We start from the raw sequence: 8,195 nt of genomic DNA on the forward strand, positions 1-8,195 counted from the left end.
CTTCACAATAACAGCACTTACAGTTGACAAATTGACTTGTTGGAAAGGTGGCATCCTATGACGGTGCCACGTTGAAAGTCACTGAGCTCTTCAGTAAGGCCATTAAGGCCATTCTAATGCCAATGTTTGTCTATGGACATTTTATAACTGTCTGCTCAATTTTACACACCTGTCAGCAACGGGCACTAACTACTAAATGGAGTGTCTCGGATTTACGTAAAGAATAATATGAAATGCTTTGACACCAGGTTGCTACAATTGAAGTCGGAAGTTTACATACACTTAGGTTGGAGTCATTTTTTCAACCACTCCACAAATATCTTGTTAACAAACTATAGTTTTGGCAAGTCAGTTAGGACATCAACTTTGTGCATGACACAAGGCATTTTTCCAACAATTGTTTACAAACAGATTATTTCACCTATCATTTACTGTATCACAATTCCAGTGGGTCAGAAGTTTACATACACTAAGTTGACTGTGCCTTTAAACAGCTTGGAAAATTCCAGAAAATGATGTCATGGCTTTAGAAGCTTCTGATAGGCTTATTGACATAATTTGAGTCAATTGGAGGTGTACCTGTGGATGTATTTCAAGGCCTACCTTCAAACTTGGTGCCTCTTTTCTTGACATAATGGGAATATCAAAAGAAATCAGCCAAGACATCAGAAAAAAAATTGTAGACCTTCGCAAGTCTGGTTCGTCCTTTGGAGCAATTACCAAACGCCTGTAGGTACCACATTCATCTGTACAAACAATAGTATGCAAGTATAAACACCATGGGAACACGCAGCCACCACACCGCTCAGGAAGGAGACACGTTCTGTCTCCCAGAGATGAACGTACCTTGGTGCGAAAAGTGCAAATCAATCCCAGAACAACAGCAAAGGACCTTTTGAAGATGCTGGAGGAAACAGGTACCAAGGTATCTATATTCACAGTAAAACGAGTCCTATATCGACATAACCTGAAAGGCCGCTCAGCAAGGAAGAAGCCTCTGCTCCAACTGCCATAAAAAAGCCAGACTACGGTTTGCAACTGCACATGGGGTCAAAGATCATACTCTTTGGAGAAATGTCCTCTGGTCTGATGAAACAAAAATAGAACTGTTTGGCCATATTGACCATTGTTATGTTTGGAGGAAAAAGGGGGAAGCTTGCAAACCAAAGAACACCATCCCAACCGTGATTCACGGGGTTGGCAGCATCATAGTGTGGGGGTGCTTGGCTGCAGGAGGGAAAATAGATGGCATCATGAGGCAGGAGAATTATGTGGATATATTGAAGCATAATTTCAAGACATCAGTCAGGAAGTTAAAGTTTGGTCTCACATGGGTCTTCCAAATGGACAATGACCCCAAGCATACTTCCAAAGTCGTGGCAAAATGGCTTAAGGACAACAAAGTCAAGGTATTGGAGTGGCCATCACGAATCCCTGACCTCAAACCTATAGAACATTTGTAGGCAGTACTGAAAAAGCGTGTGCGAGCAAGGAGGCCTACAAATCTGACTCAGTTATACCAGCTCTGTCAGGAGGAATGGGCCAAAATGTACACAACTTATTGTGGGAAGCTTGTGGTAGGCTACCCGAAACATTTGACCCAAGTTAAACAATTTAAAGGCAATGCTACCAAATACTATGTAAACTTCTGACCCACTGGGAATAAGAAATAAAAGCTGAAAAAAATAATTCTCTCTACTATTATTCTTACATTTCATATTCTTAAAATAAAGTGGTGACCATAATAACTGACGTGAGACAGAGAATATTTACTCTGATTAAATGTCAGGAATTGTGAAAAACTGAGTTTAAATGTATTTGGCTAAGGTGTATGTAAATTCCGATTTCAATTGTATATCAGCTGTGCTGTGAATCACAATTGTGTGATAAACTGATTACAGAGATTGCTATAGGAAAAACATTCAAAATCTTTCTGTTTAAGCTAAAAATATCTAGTTTGTGATTTAGTGACCAAACAATTTGAGCTACACCCTAATTTGACCCCTCTACGGAAAGATGAGACTCTCACGGACACACAAACAGTACCAGAACCAGTTTAAAAAATGAATGGAAGTACATGTGGAAGAGGTTTAGTGCCAACTTCCTTTTGATTTATGTTTTGTTTTTCCATATACAGTATGAATGTGTTATTCAATACGTTTCTATGGGCTAATAGCAGTAAGGCCAAATTCAATGTTTCATCAAATAATATCCAAAAATTCGAATTAAAATAGCTAAATGATCCTTCGTATGACCATCTCAAAACAATTCCATATGCTAGCTTAGTAGAAGTTAACATAGATATCACAAGACTTGTCTGAAGGTAGCGTGGGACCAGTTTAAAAAATGTATGGACGTGCAGTACCAGTCAAAAGTTTGGACACACCTACTCATTCCAGGGATTTTTCTTAATTTGTACATTTTTTTTCACATTGTAGATATGGTATCATGTAGTAACCAAAAAAGTGTTAAACAAATCAAAATATATTTTAAATGTGAGTTTCTTCAAAGTAGCCAACCTTTGCCTTGATGACAGCTTTGCACACTCTTGACATTCTCTCAACCATCTTATTATGTAATCACCTGGAATGCATTTCAATTAACAGGTGTGCCTTGTTCAAAGTTCATTTGTGGAATTTCTTCCCTTCTTAATGCGTTTGAGCCAATCAGTTGTGTTGTGACAAGGTAGGTGTGGTATACAGAAGAACAGCTCAAATAAGCAAAGCGAAATGACAACCCATCATTACTTTAAGGCATGAAGGTCGGTCAATCCAGAAAATGTCAGCTATTTTGAAAGTTTCTTAAAGTGCAGTCACATAAACCATCAAGCACTGGGATGAAACTGGGTCTCATGAGGACCACTACAGGAAAGGAAGACCCAGAGTTACCTCTGCCGCAGAGGATACATTAATTAGAGTTACAAGCCTCAGAAATTGCAGGCCAAATAAATGCTTCACAGAGTTCACCATCAACTGTTCAGAGGAGACTGCGTGAATCAGGCCTTCATGGTCGAATTGGTGCAAATAAACCACTACTAAAGGACACCAATCATAAGAAGAGACTTGCTTGGGCCAGGGAACATAAGCAATGGACATTAGACAGGTGGTGAGGGTAGGCAACAACATCTCCTCCCCGCTGATCCTCAACACGGGGGCCCCACAAGGGTGCGTTCTGAGCCCTCTCCTGTACTCCCTGTTCACCCACGACTGCGTGGCCACGCACGCCTCCAACTCAATCATCAAGTTTGCGGACGACACAACAGTGGTAGTCTTGATTACCAACAACGACAAGACGGCCTATAGGGAGGAGGTGAGGGCCCTCGGAGTGTGGTGTCTGGAAAATAACCTCACACTCAACGTCAACAAAACTAAGGAGATGATTGTGGACTTCAGGAAACAGCAGAGGGAACACCCCCCTATCCACATCGATGGAACAGTAGTGGAGAGGGTAGCAAGTTTTAAGTTCCTCGGCATACACATCACAGACAAACTGAATTGGTCCACTCACACTGACAGCGTCGTGAAGAAGGCGCAGCAGCGCCTCTTCAACCTCAGGAGGCTGAAGAAATTTGGCTTGTCACCAAAAGCACTCACAAACTTCTACAGATGCACAATCGAGAGCATCCTGGCGGGCTGTATCACCGCCTGGTACGGCAACTGCTCCGCCCTCAACCGTAAGGCTCTCCAGAGGGTAGTGAGGTCTGCACAATGCATCACCGGGGGCAAACTACCTGCCCTCCAGGACACCTACACCACCCGATGTTACAGGAAGGCCATAAAGATCATCAAGGACATCAACCACCCGAGCCACTGCCTGTTCACCCCGCTATCATCCAGAAGGCGAGGTCAGTACAGGTGCATCAAAGCTGGGACCGAGAGACTGAAAAACAGCTTCTATCTCAAGGCCATCAGACTGTTAAACAGCCACCACTAACATTGAGTGGCTGCTGCCAACACACTGTCATTGTTACTGACCCAACTCCAGCCACTCTAATAATGGGAATTGATGGGAAATGATGTAAATATATCACTAGCCACTTTAAACAATGCTACCATATATAATGTTACTTACCCTACATTATTCATCTCATATGCATACGTATATACTGTACTCTACATCATCGACTGCATCCTTATGTAATACATGTATCACTAGCCACTTTAACTATGCCACTTTGTTTACTTTGTCTACATACTCATCTCATATGTATATACTGTACTCGATACCATCTACTGTATGCTGCTCTGTACCATCACTCATTCATATATCCTTATGTACATATTCTTTATCCCCTTACACTGTGTATAAGACAGTAGTTTTGGAATTGTTAGTTAGATTACTTGTTGGTTATCACTGCATTGTCGGAACTAGAAGCACAAGCATTTCGCTACACTCGCATTAACATCTGCTAACCATGTGTATGTGACAAATAAAATCCGATTTGATTTGATTTGATTTGATTAGACCGCTGGAAATCTGTCCTTTGGTCTGATGAGTCCAAATTTGAGATGTTTGGTTCCAACCGCCGTCTCTTTGTGAGATGCAGAGTAGGTGATCGGATGATCTTTGCATGTGTAGTTCCCACGGTGAAGCATGGAGGAGGAGGTGTGATGGTGTGGGAGTGCTTTGCTGGTGACACTGTCTGTGATTTATTTAGAATTCAAGGCACTCTTAACCAGCATGGCAACCACATTCTGCAGCACAGCGCCATCCCATCTGGTCTGGACTTAGTGGGACTATCATTTGTTTTTCAACAGGACAATGACCCAACACACCTCCAGGCTGTGTAAGGGCAATTTGACCAAGAAGGAGAGTAATGGAGTGCTGCATCAGATGACCTGGCTTCCACAATCAACCGGCCTCAAGCCAAATGAGATGTTTGGGGTTTTAGGCTAGGTTTCTGTACAGCACTTTGTAACATCAACTGATGCAAGAAGGGTTTTATAAATACATTTGATTGATTGATTTGGGATGATTTGGACCGCAGAGTGAAGGAAAAGCAGCCAACATGTTCTCAGCATATGTGGGAACTCCTTCAAGACTGTTGGAAAAGCATTCCAGGTGAAGCTGGTTGAGAGAATGCAAAGAGTGTGCAATCTGTCATCAAGGCAAAGGGTGACTATTTGAAGAATCTCAAATATAAAATATATTTTGATTTGTTTAACACTTTTTCTTTGGTTACTACATGATTCCATATGTGTTATTTCATAGTTTTGATTTCTTCAATATTATTCTACAATGTAGAAAATAGTAAAAAATAAAGAAAAACCATCGAATGAGTAAGTGTGTTCAATCTTTTGAATGGTACTGTATATATGGAAGTGGTTTAGTGCCCAGAAAAATGTGTTAAATATGGGGAACCCCCCCCCCCGCACCCCCCCCTCCAAATCCTGGTCTTTCTTATATTTCCTAGATTTTGGACAGATACATTTTATTTTTACTATCTGCTTTTACCATACATGAATCTGCTATTCAATGCATTTCTACGGGTTGATAGCAGTAAGGCCAAATTCAATGTTTCACCAAATACATAAAATACCAAATCAAATAGCTAAATTATCCTTGGTATGACCATCTAAAATGTATTACATATGTTAGCTTAATAGTACCCCCCCCCCCCCCCCCCCCCAAGGTTGGGACTTAGGGTGTACTGTAGGACAGCAGCTGCAGCTATGGTTATGACGTTCACATGACAGCTAACACAATGACATGACAGTCACCTTCGCTCAACAATGCTGGTGGGCCACAAAACCTAGAGTTTCCTGATTCCTGAACACTGGACAGACCGGGTTGAACAACAACAAAAAACGTCTGTCGGTATGTTTCCACCCTGATGGATGCTGCAGACGTACAGGAACGCAATGAGAGCGTGACAGGAATGATCAAAATGCTGAATATTGTCTGTGCATAATTTACTCCTCCTCTTACAAAGGAGAAAAATAAGCCTCAAGGCTTTATTTTACTTGTTTCCTCAACAATTGTTTATGTATGTATTGTTGCCTCCGGCTGGCGCAGCCTAGCTCCTACTTTTAATTATACAATACATTCGATCAATCACCCGAGAGTATGTCGGACCTCATATACACTTGAATGTGCCCTGTGAAGGACCCTAATTAGTTATTGATAATTCATCTGTTAATTGGTTATTGATGCCTTGATCATAAATAAAAAAGGAACCTGATCTCAGATTTGCGGCTAATCTCGGATTATGGGCACAATGCGTTCAGAGTCCATTCTAGTAACAATGGGTGCAAAATAAGTGAGGCACTTAAGCACTTCAACTCTTCACTAGAGGTCCCAGAGAGAGAGAGAGAGAGAGAGAGAGAGAGAGAGAGAGAGAGAGAGAGAGAGAGAGAGAGAGAGAGAGAGAGAGAGAGAGAGAGAGAGAGAGAGAGAGAGGTGTGTTTGAGGGAGAATGGGCCTACTCTTTTTGACCAGGACTGGAATAACAACCCAGTTTCCTCTTGTCCTGCTCACGCTAATCTAAATGTCATAGGAAAAGCATCTACTGCTGCCTCTCTCTCTCTCTCTCTCTTTCTGGGCTTGAGCGGTAAGGCGAAAGCAACCGACTAGATGAAAGTCAAGGAGTGAAGTCGGGGGGAGGTGCATCTGCGAGTCAGAGTTTTCCAACAGCAAGGCTTAGATCAACATGGCAGTGTTGCCATTGTTTCTAGAAGTTGTTCTTTATAATGTTGAAATAAACATGTCTCCAACCCCCATATCATACACTCACAAACATAAAATATATCTGTGTACATTGTACAATCAATTAGTGAGAGAGAGCCTCAAATATCACATTCATTTGTACATATCCAGTATATAGTTTGCGTGGGTCAAACAAAACCTCCCTAATGATTGGTTGACAGTGGAGCCTCCCGCAACGCAGGCAATGGCTGCAGGAGGAAGTTGGTGAAGAGCAACTGCAGAAACTTGCAACTGCAGTCAAAACTTAATGACCTTTGATCACATGATTTCTTTAAAGTTCATGCAGTCGACATGTAGGCCCAAGTCGTAAAAAGGCAGTGACCATAGACTTGATATGTGCCCTCTCTATTTTCTCTCTGCCACTTCCCCTCTCTAGCACACACATTCAACTGTGAGATTTTTCTAAATGTATATGAGGGCCTGATAACGTTCTTCCTCATGAAAATACACAGGATATGATATGCACAATATGGCTAATATGAAATGGCTCTCCAAATGAAGTGCCTTGGGTACTGTACCTTTAACTTGACAGAATATGTTCCTATTATTTATAGTAAATGGGACGTGGAGTCAATGAGGGAAAGGAGGAACATGACTTAACGGAGAGGTACAACGTCTTCACAATCTTATCAGAATAAGTGTGCTTTATAGAGTGAGTCTGTCTCAAGGACTTCCTTTGCTAAAACAACAAAGAGCATAAACTTCAGCCTACTTTTCAGTACCTGCCATGTAGCACTCTGTCTGCCTCCCTCTGTCTGCCTCCCTCTGTCTGCCTCCCTCTGTCTGAATCAGTTCGCAGAATCAATTTTCTCCGATTTTGAGAAGAGTTACAACATTTGTGGCCTCTAGGAATTTTAAAACCCATGCAGTCTTCAAAATCTGTTATGATGTTAAACTAAAATGAATGTCCTCTCCCACATAAGTTATATATTATCATTACCTTGACCTACGTATGTGTCAATAAAACATTCACAAAACCATACATCACACAACTGACTGTTTTACAATGTTTTCACATCGTAATACAGCCAGGACCAGATCTCAGATCAGTTGGTTTAGACCTACAGTACACAGAGCAGTAAAAAGGGAAGTGAGGGAGTAACACTAATCATATGGGCGTGGTCATTTTCACTTATATAACTCCTTTGTGAGATTCAAGAGAATATAAAGATGATATAGCCTAACAACAATCTCTCACATGAAAAGACAGAACCTTTCCATAACTCTTCTATCTGCAGGTTGGCTGGTGATTCAGACACAAACCCTGGTTTGTTCTCTTCAGGCCGGGGTACAAATCACAGTGCTAAGTATGCCCAGTCTGACAGCCACCCCCAGAGACCAGCTCACCCCTGGAGCCTAAATCACTGGTAGTAGTGACACCACTCCATACACTCCTCTCTCCTCTCCCCACTCACCTCTGAGCTGCAGCTATGCCTACAGCAGTGGATAGAGTGATGGTCTTTTACAATGTCCATTATTATTCATTCCAT

General features: G+C 41.7%; 1 protein-coding gene across 1 annotated transcript in view; it reads right to left on the reverse strand.

Annotated features, from left to right (window-relative positions):
* Positions 1-8,195, reverse strand: part of LOC124031909 — a 28,017-nt gene extending 19,822 nt beyond the window's left edge. The window contains exon 1 of the mRNA XM_046343716.1: positions 8,121-8,195. The gene's annotated coding sequence lies outside the window, so the exon portion shown is untranslated. The remainder of the gene's footprint in view (positions 1-8,120) is intronic.

Source organism: Oncorhynchus gorbuscha, linkage group LG03 (genome assembly GCF_021184085.1).
Source record: "Oncorhynchus gorbuscha isolate QuinsamMale2020 ecotype Even-year linkage group LG03, OgorEven_v1.0, whole genome shotgun sequence".
Taxonomy (NCBI): domain Eukaryota; kingdom Metazoa; phylum Chordata; class Actinopteri; order Salmoniformes; family Salmonidae; genus Oncorhynchus; species Oncorhynchus gorbuscha.